Source organism: Acomys minous (genome assembly GCF_964271855.1).
Source record: "Acomys minous genome assembly, chromosome: 18".
NCBI classification, from domain to species: Eukaryota; Metazoa; Chordata; class Mammalia; order Rodentia; family Muridae; genus Acomys; species Acomys minous.
This window is the reverse complement of record NC_140501.1, coordinates 27,707,569-27,719,594: the sequence shown is the minus strand read 5'-3', so window position 1 is coordinate 27,719,594 and position 12,026 is coordinate 27,707,569. Positions and strand designations below refer to the sequence as shown.

Genomic DNA, 12,026 nt, shown 5'->3' with positions numbered 1-12,026 from the left:
TAGTGCTTTCTATGAGAGTCTTTGTGTGCCCAAAAAACGTCTCCAAAGAGCAATCCTGGCAACACAGGTACTCCTAAACATGTGAACACACATACAACCTCTCTCTCTCTTCCTCCCACCTCTCTCTCTCTCTCTCTCTCTCTCTCTCTCTCTCTCTCTCTCTCTTTCTTGAGAAAAAGTGTGTGTGTGTGTGTGTGTGTGTGTGTGTGTGTGTGTGTGTGAGAGAGAGAGAGAGAGAGAGAGAGAGAGAGAGAGAGAGAGAGAGAGGTGGGAGGAAGAGAGGGATGGAGAGAGAGATTGATTTTAAAAACGCAAGCTATATGGAAATGAAGAGAAAAAGAACATGGTATCAAGAGTGAAATTGCAAAACTATCACTACAATGAAAATAAAAATAACACCAACTTACACCGTTAGTATGAAAAGTAAATGCAATAACATTCCTCAAAGATTATGAACCACTCAATAAACTTAAAAATAAGAGTATGAAGATGAAAGTATTGCCTTTGAATATAATTTATCTGACTTGAAGCTGAGGTGACTCTTACTAACTTTGGTTTAACTAGGATCGTTTTCTAGCAGGGACAGAAATAACTTATATTCAAATAAGTATTTTATACAGCCCTATGGCATGCATTCTTCTGTACATATACATGCATTCTTAAATTTATATTATTTTATATGGAAGAAGCTGTAGCATGATTAAATACTGATTTTCTCCATCAATATATTAATGATTATCTACCTACTACCTGTCATCACTCTAACTACTGATTTTTCTGTAGCAGAGTTATTCACTTGAGAAGTAATCTAGTACAACTCCACTGCAAGGATTTCTTAATAGAGAAATACTAACCATAATATTATCTATAGTGTTTTCAATTTACTTGAGAGGGAATAAAAATACAAAAATAAAGCATTTCTTAAAGTTAGGCATTTTGCACACATTCCTATAAAGTACTATTTAAAAATATTTTTAAACTATAGGTAATTTGGTATCGAAGAAATCCTACAAAAACCTGTGTGAGCCAAATCAGATATTAAACCTTCTCTTCATTGTGAAGAATGTCAGTACTATCCCAACCACGTGCTTTTCCAATCCCTTAAATTTGCAGGGTGCAGACTACAAAGAATATTTTTAAATCTTGAGGATTGGAAATTGCTCCTTCAGTCAATTTAGTCATCCTTTTCATTCAAGAGATCAAGAACTGTATTCTACATTTTTATTACATTAATTTCACACTTCTCAGTTGTTTGATGATGTGATTTTTACTAAATTTTTGGTGTTTAGTTAAAGTTATGCACACATGGCACATGGGCTCCTTGAACACAGAGTAGTATTTCTTTTTATGATGAAAATTGTTTATTAATAAAAGATCAACATTACCACAGGTTTTATAAAATGTACATATATGTTCTATAATAAGGATAACCCAGACAATCAGGACAGAAAGCTAAAGTTCCAGAATGCAATATTTATTTTTGTGTTTAGTAACTATAGTTAATTGCATCAGTCATGCATCTGAGTATGTGGTGTAAAGTCCTGAATTAAATTAAGCACTCTGTTGCCACAATCCTAAAACACACTAAAATTGCTTGTTTGGATATTGGAAAAGACAATGGCCTGCAAGATGATGCTTAACTATTGTTCTCACATATTACCAAAAGTAAAGAAGAAGGTCCGTGAACTTCCTAAATCTGAGTTAGTGCAAAGTGTTAGGAGCCAGGAAGTCATTATTGAAAAGTATCTTTGGCCAGTAGAGAAGGTAAAGATCCATAATCATGTCCCCTTGAGAGCATAGCACCGTGGTTGTTGAAGTGACCAAGCATGCTTAGAAGACTACCTTAAGGACAGACAAATTTTACCACAAAGCTATCGTTACTGTTCCTCTTAAAACAGAATATTTGTGTTCATTTTAAAGCTCAAGGCCAACAGGATCAGAACAAACAACGTCCAAAGAAGCTGTGTGATATAAAGCGGGGGGGAGAGGAGACAAAAGTCCATACCCAGATTAATCCGAGGGACAGAAAGCCTATTATTGATTGACCTTGTGGCAATGCTTTGGATGTTACCATGAAATTATAACATATATTCAATGCAATTGGCATACACTATTTTATTAATAAACTAGTGTGTGTGTGTATGTGTGTGTGTGTGTGTGTGTGTGTGTGTGTGTGTGTGTGTGTGTAAGTATGTGTCATGTGCTCAAACATATGTCACGTGCACAAGGCGACCAGAGGATAGCTTATTGAGTTAAGACCCTCCTACATTTCCTTGTGCTGCAGGGATTGAACGTGTGATCTCCAGGAGCAGTAGGCAAGCACTCACTGAGTCTATTTTTTGACTCCGGTCTTATTCTAAGCATTTCCCCCATTAAAAAGTCAGCTGCTTGAGAGAAGCAGATGCACTGCTAACTATAAGACTGTAACTAGAAATGGTCACGGGACAGATCATACACATCATGTGGAACTCAGAAAAGAAGTCAGATAATGTTTGCTCTCACAAAGTAAAATAAATCTACCAGAGGACTAAGTAAGGACACCCCGAACAAGATAGAGCAGTATGGCAAAAAAAAAAAAATAGATCGGTACTTTCTGAAATATTTTTATTTGATGGTGATCTGACTTATTTGGATATGCATAGTCTTTATCCATTAAAAATGTATCTAATATAATCTAACCTATTTATCTATCTATCTATCTATCTGTCTATCTATCTATCTATCTATCATCTACCAAGCTGTTTATTTATTTATTCACTTTACATCCTGATTGTAGGCCCATCTCTCTTAGCTTCCTGATACCACCCTCCCACCCTCTTGTCCCTATCCCCTTACTCTTATTCCTCAAGAAAGGGTGCCCATACCACCCAGCCAGTCGCATCAGGCCTGAGGACATCCTTGACCTCTGTGGCCAGGGGAGACCTCCCTGCAAGGGGGACAGTGACCAAAAAACAAGCAACAGAGGCCATGCCAGTTACAGCTCCTACTCCTTACTAGGAGAACCACATGAAGACCAAGCTGCCCATCAGAAGAAGGATGTTATTAATTTATATTTTCTGTATATTAATACTTTGGAGTCAGAAGAGGGCAAATATCCTCAGGAACTGGATTTACAGAGCTGTGATCTGACTTTGTCAGGGCTGGGTGTGGACTTAGTGTCCTCCATCAGAGCTTAAAGTGTTCTTAATCTCCTAGCCTGCACCCAACACACAGTTTTGTTAAAATTGTGTTCAGGAGGGGAATTAATGATGACTCATTAGTCAAGAGTATACTGATTCTGTATAGGATACAGGTTGGGTTCATAGAAGCCATGCTAGGCAGCTCACATGTGTCTATAACAATAGCAACATGATGATCTAATGCTTCTGCCCTCTGTGAGTATATTCACTTATGTATGTGTGTGCACACACACACACATAAACATACATATGCATGGAAACAAAATAATACAAACAAATATGTAATAAAAAAATACAAGTATGCTCAGAAAAATAATCTCATTATGTAGAAACTGTCAAATATCTGTGAAGCTTTTAATTTGTATTTATTTTGCAGTTACAGATCATTATTCTTATTGATTACTTTTTCTATCTTTCTGGACCACACTTAAAGTGTAACTTATTATACTCTGTCCAATATATGCATCAAACTTAGTACTGAAGATTTTACATTAGATACCATCCTTTCACTTCGATTTAAGGTTCTTGCTTGAAACTTTTATTTAACATTTGAAGTGTCTAACTAGTTAATTATCAGTGAGTAAATAATTAATTTTTAATTAAATAAGTAAAGTAGAGAGATTATTATATTGAAATGATAAATAATATTGAGATTACATACACGTACAAAGCCTGGTAGAGTAAATCCATGTATGGTACATGCATGGTACATGCATCATGTGGTATGAAAGAAGGTCTAATAGATATTCTTGTGTAATGTAGTTTTACTTAAATAGGAATTATTAAAACAAAAACATGCAACTCTAACAAGGAAACAATATTACAATATATAACAGAAAGTGAATGATAATTACAAACCTTTAATATATAGAATGATGTTTCAAATTGGAAATTATATTGTGTTGTTCTTTCTCAAGGAGCAAGGAATAGTATAGCTACCTTATAAGTCTATTCCTGTTTTCTATATTTATGTGATATATTTAGAGGTTTTTTTCATGATAGGACCTGACATATTTTCACCACTAGTGGATGAAGTCTTTAATATGAGAATTAATTTGCTGAAATAAAATGACAGCTTTAGATTTCAATGTACATTCATACAGGCAATAGTACTTATCACATTCAAAACCATGACTAACCTAATATTTCATGTTAAAAGACTTGAATAAATGTACACAATAATTGTAGTTTCCACTGTTAGTATTAGGTAGAAAACAATAGAAAATATATCTAACAGTAATGGCTGGACAAACCTTAAGTTAAGAAAATAATTTGCTTTAAAACATCTACTATGATTGTACATAAATAAATGTTTATAGAAATAAAAGCATAACATCACACTAAGATATACTAAATGAAAAACCTGAACTATCCAGAGAGTACATCTTGACTTTCAAAGTATATGTAACAAAACATAATATTAAAAACAGCTAAATCCAAATCAGCAACACTCTCACACCTGGAAAATGCTATCTGCTTTTTGCAAAGTTTTGTGCTTGCCTAATGAACACAGATGGAAATATTTGAGACAGATAGTACCGTTAAGAGGGAGATCAAATGCCTTAACGATTATATGTTGTGTTCAAAGGTCGTGCATCATGTTCAAAGCTTAAAATAAAAATTTGCTTTAGCAATTGATTTTTTTTGCAACTGTTTATAGCCCATAACATTGACTGTAGTTACATGTGCTATATGTAGTAATCAGCAAGGAGAGTTGCTCTAAATTTTTTGTTTAAACAGGACTGTGGCTAAATCCCATCAAATATAAAGGAACAATTAACTGTTAATTAAAGATAATTTACTGTTTCAAATTTTTATATAACTTACTCTTCATAAATAATGCAGTCTCAGAAATAATGTCAAGAAATTGAAGTAATTTTATTCTGGCTTTACAAGTGGAAACAATAATGTGAATAAAGCAGGGAGTGTATACACAACTATTAAGTAACAGACTCAAGGACAGAAAGGAACATATAGAAGGAAATCAATGGTCTGAAATAGGAAATGATGTTAAAGACTATTGCTTACAAATTGTGTCTGTGAGGTTCTGTAGTGTTTTGCTCTTGGGTAGATGTAGTTTTATAAATAAAATAGTGTACATTTCTCTTTTGAAAAATACTAATTACCTGATCTTAAGGTTTTCTCCACTAATTTCCCCAAAGTTTCCCCTACTTTTTTTCAACTTGATAACTATGTCTTTTAAAGTCAAAAGATCACACAGCTTACACCTTCACTTCATCTTTATTGGCTCCTCACTTATTTCTCCTCCAACCACATTTCTTTCTTAAATAATATGGATGGATTTATAGGACACAGGGTAATATTCCTACTATAATAGAGTGTCTAACAAAAACCTTGTGCCAGGCATGGAAATGTCCCATTTATCATATGTCGGTTAGTAAGTGGGTGTCCAAGAGATGTTCAAAATAATACAAACCATATCACTGCCTTTTGTACCCTTCCAAGGGACAGATCCTACTGATGAGGACACCATACATTTCAGGTAGAGGATTTTAATAAATTGAACTGAAACAACGTGAAAATGTCTTCCCTGCTGCCTAGCTCTCATAGTTTCTGAAGGTGGAATACAAGATAACAATGGATAAAATCAATCAACAGTGCTCACCAGATGGAGAATTATGAGCCGCAACAATGACCAACCCAGTATAATATCTCCAGTGGTGTTATAGTGACACGTTTATCTTGTGGGTAACCTACACCTGTCTTATTGACCAAAAGACCTGATAGATAAGACAGACTTATCGCTCATACAGTAAACCTAACCAACCTGGGTGACAAAAGAGCCTATTACTGTCACTTTCCTAAACAAGCATAATTTATAAATGCATTCTAATTATTCTTGTACTCAAAGAATAGCTTAGCTCTCATCTATACGTCTTCAAATGAATTATTGATGTGGCTTTTGGAGGCTACTACAGAGACTCACATCTGTTCAAAAATTCAGAGAATAGGAGAGGATAGGCCTAGACCCAAGTGGTACAATTGCAATGTAACAACACTTATTCCTAAGGCTCAGAGACTGTTTCAAAAGAGGTGTAAGGAAACCTGCAAGAAGCAGAGGACAGACAAAGATGCTTGCTGCTATATAATCCTTCCTATCATGAAAGGAAGGCTGCATCAGCAAAACCTTGAAATATGGGTCTCCTAAATAAAAGCACAGGACAGCACCAGTGAACATACTATTTAAGAGAGGAAAAAATTCACAAGGCTCTACTCCTAGATAAAGAGCTACAAACAGTGGCTTCTAAGCAAGAACGAATTCCCCTTTTTAGAGACTAGACTCATACAAGTTATCACCCCAAGTTCTCAGTCCTAACCCCATATGTATATATATATGGTCTGTAACATGTATATGTGTATGTATGTAAAATGTATTTGTGTGCGTGTCTGTGTTTAAAAGATAGTAATTAAAGAAATTAACTACAAAAATAACAAAGTCATGAACCTAAGAGGAAGTTCGTGAGCACAGGATATTTAGAAGAAGAAGAGGAGGTATGGAAGGTGAGTAAACAGAGTACCCAAGTATGGTATTAAAAAAAAACAAAAAAACCCCAAGACATTTAAATACATTAAAATTGTTTATTATTTGTTCTTCATATGTACATGGGGACACATAAGAGGATAATTTGTGGAGTCTATTTTCTTTTTTCACCTTTATTTTGGCTCTGGACATCAGAGTCAGATAGTCAGGCTTTATGTATCAAGTATGTTTTATTTGCTTAGCAACCTTTCTAGCCCTTATTTCAATTTTTCAAAGATTTTCAATGCTTCATCTGTTTTCCATAGCTCCAATAGTTATAATAGACAAGAGGTTAATTTCACTAAAATTTATTTTTTTCTCTTTGTCCATTAATTATTTGTGGTCGGATAATGATTAGCTCCCACAAAGTTGTTAATTTATTTTAAACAGTTTGCTTGTTGTGTGATAGATAAATACATGTCTATTCATAATGATTTTACTTGCTACTTAAGAAAAACAATGTGTGAATATATTTACCGATGTTTTAACGTTTATTTAATCCACTTTGTTTATTTTTTGATATACTTGAGCAGTGCTAAGGTTAGGTTTAGGGTTAGAGTTAGGAATAAGGTTAGGGTTAGGGTTCTTTTCAAGGTCTTACATCCCTGATATTTTCATAATTTGACTATAATCACTGTTAAATGGTACAGAAAACACCTAGCCCTTGTTATCTTAAGACTCATGCTGTTATAGTTCAATATGAAGAAGTTTACATTTAAGAATATTGACTTTCAGCCCATGACTGTGGTTTATGTCTTTACCCACTTCTGAATTTTATGAATTCTTTTATCAATATTTTATAGATTCTAATATAGATGATTTGCCCATCTGTTATTTTTTCCTATTATGTTAAACATAAACTGTAAATGTGCTCTTAGTTCATTTTTATATAGCAAGTTTTTAAAAGCATGATGGCGTATTTCTTTTTTTCTCCCTATTATCATGTGACAAAGAAATAATTATATTTATCTTTCTGTTAGTACAGCTAATTTTCTTTTTAATAATTTTTGTTTGTTCTTTGAAAATTTTATACACTTACACAGCATATTTTGATCACATCCATTCTCCTTTGCCACTGTCTAATTCTCTCTAGTGAACTTACCTCCCCACCACCCTGACTGTCTACTTCTTAAACTTATGTTCCTCTTTAAAATTGATACCAATTAGGGATCCCCATAAATGCAAGGGTCTGTGGCCATTCTTTGAAGGATGAACAACCTATCAGCAGCTATGTTTCCAGAAAAGTGTATCTTCCTCACCAGTCAGGAAATGCCAACACCTCCTCCTCTTGAGCTTGGGCAAGGAACACATTCTCTTTTCCGTGCTGGAATTTGAGAGGGTCAGTCTTGTGCAGGCCTTGTACAAGTACCCACAGCTGCCCTGAGTTCATGGGTAGAGCAGTCTTGTCTATCACTTGACTTTTTTTCTTTTTCTTTTTCTAAAATGCTGTAATATATATTAATTTCTATTCTTTGATTTTATTTGCTTAAATTTTTATGGAGTTTTACCAGGATTATGATAACTATTTATAGTGTGTGTGTGTGTGTGTGTGTGTGTGTGTGTGTGTGTGTGTGTGTGTGTGTATTTTGGTATTGTCTTCCTCCTGTCTTGTTGAAACATATTTCCAGTTGTTCTATGTTCTGGCACATTGAAGATTTTAATTTTAATTCTTTTTCATTGCTATATACCTGTCAATAAAATTATTTGTTCTTGGACACTCAAGATATCAAAGCCAGGATGCTGTAGATCCTCTAGAGCAAAATTCTGGATTTCCCTGTGTGTTCTAGTAGGAGCTGTGATTAACTGTGCTGACAGTACAGGGAACCAAGGGAAGGCCAAACAGGCTTCCTGCAGCTGGTGTAGGCAACATGGTGATGGTCACAGTGAAGAAAGGGAAAGCAGAACCAGGAAAAAAGATCCATCTGGCAGTGGTAACTTGACAACAAAGGTCATGTTGAAGAAAAAACTGAGTGTTTCTTTATTTTGAAGACAATGCAAAGGTCATCGTAAACAATAAAGGTGAAATGAAAGGTTCTGCTATCACAGGTCCAGTAGCAAAGGAGTATGCAGACTTGGGGCCCAGGATTGCATCCAATACAGGCAGCATTGCATATTCTCCAGTGTACTTGTAAAATATATTCATTAAAAAGTCTTTGCTCTAAAAATGTCATCTGTCTAGTGTGTGGCTGTTTTGGAATATTTAAATTTATTTCAAAATAAATATTTCCACTATCCAATTTGCTTCATTTGTATTCTAAATCATTATAATTTGAGCTCGCTCTAACTAAACTTCATTTGGATGTGATGCAGATCCACATGCACCTATAGTCTAGGAAACATTGAATTATGTTGCCAAACTCTTTGTTCACATCCTAACCACTTTCTACTCTTTGAAGTATTACCTAATGATGATTATCTCTGCTATGAATAAGTGAGGAAGGAGTAAATGTCCCATTTTCAGTGGGCATAGCAATGTTCTTACTGATAAAATTTTCTTTATTACAGATATTCAGAAATAAATGTATTCCTTCTTGTATGTAAAAACGCAGCTTTGGGAAGGAGTTAATTGAAATAACTCCATTTCAAGTTGACAGTAATGCTTAAATATTAAGAAGAAGTTGCTAAAATATGTGCCCTCTGAGAAAGCTCATGTTACATAGAATGGTATTTTATAGCAAATATGGTGTTTGGATTGGCTTAATTCTTAGTAGTGTGGTAATTTATGTTTTTATAATAGTATGATTCCTATCCAATCAACATAAGAAACCTATAGAAGGAAAAGACAGTACTCAAAATCAATAAACACTATTTATAATTTTCCATATTAAAAAGTGAAAGAATATGCTAAAATTAAACAAATTGCTTTGTTTCCAAATGAGGTGGGGATGAAGCATGATATGCTGGCAAGGATTACAAACTTATCTTCAATATGGACTGTGTAATATCATGCTTAATGTCTGGAATATTTCAAATCAGAAACTATTTACCTTTTGTCAATGTGTTACATGTTAAAAAATCACAAATATTATTACATCCTTTCTTTGCAAGAAAATATTTGACAAAATGTTGTAATATAATTTACAAAAATATAAAATATTTTGTATTGAATTAATATTATTAAGAACATACATAGCTTTCTAATCTAAATATAAATCTTACTTATGTTTGTTCTTTTGATTCATGGTTAATTAGGTCACATTGCTGGTGGGAATGCAAACTTGTGCAACCACTTTGCAAATCTATCTGGCGCTTTCTCAGAAAACTGGGAATAGGGCTTCCTCAAGACCCAGCTATCCCACTCCTTGGAATATACCCAGAAAACGTTCCACCACACACCAAGGACATATGCTCAACCATATCCATAGCAGCCTTATTCATAATATCCAGACGCTGGAAACAGCCTAAATGCCCCTCAGTTGAAGAATGGATAAAGAAACTGTGGTACATTTATACTTTGGAATACTACTCAACTATTAAAAACAAGGAAATCCCAAAATTTGTGGACCAATGGATGGAATTAGAGATGATGATAATGAGTGAGTTAACCCAGAAGCAGAAAGACTCACATGGCATGTACTCACTTATAATTGGATACTAGCTCTAAAGGCATGTCCCATGAAAGTCTTCACTTAGCAGGAGATTGGGATAGATGTGAGGACATCCTACTGAGACTCTGGGTAAGAGAAATATAGGAGATGGAGAAATAGAAGGGCATAGAGGGTCCTAGAATCCTACCAGAAAAATGGGTGGATCGGGGTCGGGGGGGCGTGTCTGCTCAAACTATTTCACTAACCAAGGACAATACAATAGTAAACATCAAAACCCTACTCTGATCTACCCAATGGACAGGACATTCTCCACAGATATGTTTGGAGCTGCGACTGACTTTAACATGAACTCTGGTGCTCCATATTTGACCACCTCCTCTTGGTGGGGCGGCCTGTTGGCACTCAAAGAAATAATAAATAGGCTACCAAGATGAGACTTGAAAGCCTATGGCATTATAGTGGGGGAAGAGGTCCCCCTCTGTCATAGACCTAGGGGAGAGGAATAGAGTAAAAGCATGAGGGAGAGAGGAATGGGAGGATATAAGTGATGGGATGGCAATTGAGTTGTAATCTGAATGAATTAATAAGATTATTTTTAAAAAGTTGAGTCTGTGGTCTATAGTGTTTGGGCATAAGGTGGTCACCAGGTATGAGAGGGAGCTCTGGGATATGTTTGAAGTTTTCCTTGTTAACTACTGATTTAAGAAGGCTCCTACATCCACAGGGTGCTTTGCTGCACCCAGTCCTTTCCACTCGGCCGTTCTCCTCCTGCACAGGAGGCAGCCATGGCGGCCAGCAGGAATGGCATGATCCTGAAGCCCCATTTCCACAATGATTGGCAGCAGCGAGTGGACACTTGGTTCAGCCCACCAGCACGTAAGATCCGCATACCCAAGGCCGGGCAGGCGAAAGCGCGCCGCATTGCCCCCCGTCCCTTGTCTGGTCCCATCAGGCCCATAGTGAGGTGCCCCACTGTCAGATACCACACCAAGGTCTGAGATGGCAGGGGCTTCAGCCTGGAAGAGCTCCAGGTGGCTGGTATCCATAAGAAAATGGCATGCACCATCAGCATCTCTGTGGACCCGAGGAGGCGAAACAAATACACCGGGTCACTACAGGCCAATGTGCAGCGACTGAAGAAGGACCAATCCATGCTCATACTGTTCCCCAGGAAGCCTTCTGCTCTGAAGAAGGGAGATCTGCTGAAGAACTTAAACTGGCCACCCAGCTAACAGGACCTGTGATGCCCGTCTGGAATGTCTACAAAAAAGAGAAAGCCAGAGTCATAACAGAAGAGAAGAACTTCAGTGCTTTCGCCAGTCTTCACATGGCTCGTGCCAACGCCCGGCTCTTTGGGATCCGAGCAAAAAGGGCAAAGGAAGCTGCAGAGCAAGATGTTGAAAGAAAAAGTAACATGCTGTTGGAATGTTCAATAAATTTTCAATAAAGGAAAAAAAAAGAAGGCTCCTGAAAGATTATGGCTTCAAGGAGTATCCTTTTGCTTTGGCTATGTTGAGCTACGACAGAACGATGAGGTGAATTGGGTAGTAGCTGTTCCAGTAGCGTTTGCACAAGAATTCCACAAGTTTGATCTAAGCAGCTCTTGGGCGACGTTTGCTGCCTAAAGTCCTCCCCCTGGGAGTATCAGGCTTGAAGCTGGAGACAAGAAGCCTGAAGACAGGTGGCTTCAAAAGCATGTGGATCCTCGAGGAAAAATTATTTATCTATGGTTGTGTAAATAAACTTTTAAAGAAATGC

General features: G+C 36.2%; 2 pseudogenes across 2 annotated transcripts; both read left to right on the top strand.

The window, feature by feature from the left end:
- Positions 1 to 1,617: 1,617 nt before the first annotated feature.
- LOC311589589 (large ribosomal subunit protein uL14-like) lies at positions 1,618 to 8,852 on the top strand (annotated as a pseudogene). Its single transcript has 2 exons — positions 1,618 to 1,764; positions 8,444 to 8,852. The product of its transcript is annotated as a large ribosomal subunit protein uL14-like (transcript).
- Positions 8,853 to 11,039: 2,187 nt separating this feature from the next.
- On the top strand, positions 11,040 to 11,715 carry LOC311589588 (large ribosomal subunit protein eL13-like; annotated as a pseudogene). Its single transcript has one exon. The product of its transcript is annotated as a large ribosomal subunit protein eL13-like (transcript).
- The last annotated feature ends 311 nt before the right edge of the window (positions 11,716 to 12,026 follow it).